This window comes from Tenrec ecaudatus, chromosome 4 (genome assembly GCF_050624435.1).
Source record: "Tenrec ecaudatus isolate mTenEca1 chromosome 4, mTenEca1.hap1, whole genome shotgun sequence".
NCBI lineage: Eukaryota > Metazoa > Chordata > Mammalia > Afrosoricida > Tenrecidae > Tenrec > Tenrec ecaudatus.
In genome coordinates, this window is record NC_134533.1 from 17,464,467 (window position 1) to 17,469,242 (window position 4,776).

The window sequence follows — 4,776 nt, forward strand, 5'->3', positions numbered from 1 at the left end:
GACTGGCAGCTCCCGGAGGGAACCTTTGCCCTCCCTGATCAATGGCTGTGACTTCAGATCTATTGACCAACCCTTTGTTTTCGGGAAATAGCCTTTCTCTCATTAACCCCCGTCCGCCTGGCCACAACAACATGCTTCTGTGTCCAAGGTGGACAAGACCCTGATCTGCAGAGGTTGCCCAAGGAAAGAGAAGTGCACTTTCCCAAGGTCTGCACTATGCTGGGTCTCCACCTGCATGCTTGGTTCACTTCATCTTTCCAAGAACACCTGAGAGCCTTCTAGAGAGATTCTCCACAGGTGGTCGAAAACGACCTTCACTTCGAAATCCAAAGGACCGCGGCTTCAGTTTTTTCAGGGTACCAGGACCCCTACTTCACTACACAGATGAATTGGCCCTTTCTACAACACACACACACACACACACACACACACACACACTCCCCCCCACCCCCGTGTCAGGTATTGGTCACCCAGCAGCAGAAGGGTGCATTGACTCAAGCTTCGGAGTGAGTGCTTGGAGGTGAGGCCTCCTTTCTGCTACGTCTGCCACTTTTCAGCCCCAGGCAGCCTATGTTGCCATCACCAACTGGTCATGTCTTTGGGTTGAGTGCTGGCTTCCCCTCTACAGTATCTAGGGAAGGGGCCTGGTGGCACTGTGGGGTAAGTGTTGGCCTGCTAATGGAAAGGTCAGCTGTTCAAAACCACCAGCTGCTCCAGGGGAGAAAAGAGGAGGCTGTCTGCTCCCATAACAAGATGTACAATCTGGTGAACCCTATGTAGTTCTGCTCTGAGTTGGAATCGATTCAAAGGCAGTGGGTTGGATTGGGTTTAGTTTGGTTTGCCTTGCCTTGCTTTGGAGGGAGAGAGGGAGTGATGGAGGGAGGGGGAAGGGAGAAGATGGGGGAGGAGGAGGGAGGGAGGGAATGAGAGCAAGTCAAGAGAGCAAGAGAGATACCAGTTGCCACTGAGTCAGCTCCAACCCCTGATGACTTGTATGTTGCAAAATAGAACTGTATCTCATGGGGTTTTTTATGGCTGATTTGGGTCTGGGGAGGAGTTGGTTGCCAGCCCTTTCTTCTGAGGCTCTTCTGGATGGACTTGAACCTCCAACCTTTGGTGAGCAGCTGAGCACGTTAACTGTTTAGAACACCTCAGGGACTTTATACACTGTCCAAGGCGGGTGGTAATTCTTCTGACCCTGAAGCCTTCCTTAGCCTTTATGTAGTCTCTGAAGGGGAAGCTGTGGGCTTTGAGGGCTAGGGGAATGTGGAGGTTCTCAGAGAACTCAAATCATTTCAGTTCAGCAGCCAGGGGGCAGAGAGACAAGCGGGGCACAGTGCCTGTCTCTAGAGGCCAAGGCTAGCAAGGAAGACAACCAGAGGTAACCTAACAGGCGGTGTCCTAGGGACTATCCTGGGGGGAGAGCACATGCCCCTGAGCAGATTGCAAGGCCTGGCAGCAGGACCCGTTGGAGGTTGGAAGAAAGGAGAGAACAGTTCAGGCAGAGTGTAGACACGGGTGGCTCTCAGACTATGGGTCTTGACTGTGTGGGTGGAGTGAGAGGGAATGAGGGGGAGGAAATGGGGAAGGACCCCAGATCAGGAGAGGCCTGTCGGGTCACCATTCACTGCTTGATGGATTGCTGGAGCTTCACAGTGTGGCCTCAGGAGGGGACCAGGCGAGGAGCACCTCATCATCTTGGAATGCCTTTGTTTTCTTTTCCCTAAAAGCTTTTTACGTGCATTGGACAATGGAGAGGTTTACAGAGCAGATCACCAGTTTGCCATTCAATGTCCAGGCGCGTTTTGTTTCATCTCAGTGACTGCCGTCCCCTCCACGTCTTCTACTTTGTCTCCCTGTGTTTTCTGCGCTCATCCCTCCAGTTCTTCTGAGCTCCGTCCTGGAATGAACGCCGCCCTTTTGATCTCAGCTGGCTCACCACAGACGGGCACACACCTCTCTGGTGCTGCTGTTCCCTTCCCAGACCTGGCTGGTGCTTGGCTGCAAATGGGGATCCCGAGGCCCGGGAGGGATGAGGAGTTTGCTTCCAGACCTGAAGGGTGACTAAGGGCTGTTGGCTCAGAGCTTCCTACAGTCTCGAGCCAATCCAGAAGGCTGGTGATGTTCAGGATTTTGAATGTGGCTCCCCATCTTCTGATTGATTCTCTCCGGGATCTTCTGACACAGCCCTTTCCCTGGTAATTCCTTAGGAGTCTTCTTTGTTGCCAAAGTTGGGTGAAAATATGCAGAGCAGAACACTCAGGAAATCTCATTCCATTCTTCAACATGGGCTGCACATCTTATCTTCTCTTGACCCAGATTGTTTTTCCACCAGAACCAAACCAAACCCGTGGCCACCTGTGGCCATCGCACTCACAGAGACCCTACAGGACAGAGTAGAACGGTCCCCACTGGATTTCCAAGGCTGTTTCTTTAAGGGGTGGACCACCACGTTTCTCTGGTGGATTCAAACTGCGGACCTTTTATTGAATGGTTGAGCACTTTAACTAAACATTGTATCTTAAAAAAAATTTTTTTTGTTAGGGTTGGGGAGAAATCTTACAAATCTTAGAATAATCCATCTGTGTTAGTCTGGGTAGACTAGAGAAACAAATTCATAGACACTCATATGTATAAGAAAGAGGCAAGAGCAATTGACTATTGAGAAAATGTCCCAGTCCAGATCAAGTCCATAAGTCCAATATTAGCCCGTATGTCCGATACCAGTCTATAAAGTCCTTTTCAGACTCATGAAATACATGCAGTGATGCCGAATGCAGGAGAATCACAGGCCAGTGGGTTGGAGGTCATGTGGATCCCGTGGCGTTGTAAGCATCTCAGCGCTGGCAGGGTCTCCACGTGGTTCCTCAAGCTCCCAGGGTTCTGGCTGCATCAGGGTAGCTTCATGTGGCTTCTCATCAGAAATGTCTCCCAGGGAGTGAGCAGAGAGAGTCTCTCCAGCCTCCAAGGAGGAAATACAGGAGTTCCCAGAATCCTCAGGGGAAGGCCATGCCCACACAGAGGTATCATTGGCTATAACCGGATTGACAGACTAGACTCCACCCCTTCACTCTTAATCCTCTCAGGTCCCAAATTGACACCAGATTATATAACTACCACACCATCATTCAATTGTATTAAGCACACTTGTACAGATGTTGCCATCAACATTTCCAAAACATTTCTCTTTCTACTTGAGCCCATGGTATCAGCTTCTCATTTTTTAAAAATCATTTTATTGGGGGCTCATACAACTCATCATAATCCATACATACATCTATTGTGTCAAGCACATTTGTACATTTGTTGCCCTCATCATTCTCAAAACATTTACTTTCTACTTGAGCCCTTGGTATCAGCTCCTCATTTCCCCCTTCCCTCCCAGCTCCCTCTTCCCTCATGAACCCTTGATAATTTATAAATTATTATTACTTTGTCATATCTTACACTGTCCAACATCTCCCTTCACCCACTTTTCCTGTTGTCCGGTCTGAGGGAGGAGTTTATATGTAGTTCCTTATAATCGGTTCCCCCTTTCTACCCTACCTCCCCTCCACCCTCCCGGTATCACCCAATAACTCCCTGTATCGTCCTGAAAGGATCATCTGTCCTGAATTCCCTGTGTTTCCAGTTCCTATCTGTACCAGTGTACATGTGCTGGTCTAGCCAGATTTGTAAGGTAGAATTGGGATCATGATAGTGGTGGGGGAGGAAGCATTTAAGAACCAGTGGAAAGTTGTATGTTTCATTGTTGCTATACTGCACCCTGACTGGCTTGGTTCCTTCTCCAGATATCAATTGTATCAAGCATATTTGTAATATGTTGCCATAATTATTTTCTATACATTTACTTTCTATCGAGCCCTTGGCATCAGCTGCACACCCTCACCACTACATTGTATCTTGTCTTAGTCACTACCCCCAAAAGTTCTCATCTTTGCCCTAGAGCAGAGGCTCCCAAACTCATTTGCCTACTGCCCCCATTTCAGGGAAAAAAAAGAGAAAAAAGTACTTGGAGCCCCCCTCCCCAAGGCATTTAACAACATCTGCACTATAGTCCATCTCCAGGATGAAGTCTAGTAGCCTTTTGCAGGCTCCCCCTGGATTTCTCCAGTCCCCCTCCCCCACCCCCTGCCTCTGCCCAGGCGTGGGGTGGGGTGCCATATCACTTTGGGAAAGGCTTCCCTAGCATTACTGTTGAGCATGTGATCGCGTATGGACAATCCCTGGGATCTTATTATATCCAGGATTCTTTATAAGAATGTATGGCACTGCTCTGCCAGGCCAACAGCAATTAGTTGTTTAGTTTGCAAATAGCTTCAGTGCTTAATATCAGTGCCTGGTTTGCAGATCTGTTCACTAAGATAGATTTGGGGTTCTTCCCCTCTCAAGAGATCCAGCAAGTCTAGAGTCTATAAGAATTTGAAATTCTGTCCCAAGTGGATTTTCCCCCGTGGGGTGTCTGCTTGCATCTCCATGCTCTGATACTTCTGGGAAGGGTGAGCTCTCCCCAGCCCACAGCCCTCAGGGGTAGTCCTTGGGCCTCGAGGAGCGGCCAGCACTGTCCTCTGCCTGGAGCCTTAGCCCTGGTCCAGCGAGGGGGTCCCCGAAGTGAATGGAAGAGGAGGCTTTCCAGAAACCCCCATTTGAGTGGTTGTGGCACCTGGAACAACGTGGGCAGAGCACCCAGCCCGAGGAGTGTGATTCTGATTCTGCCTTTACGGCCAGCCTGCCTGCCATTCTGGGCATTGGAGGAGCTGGACCCCATCTGGACCT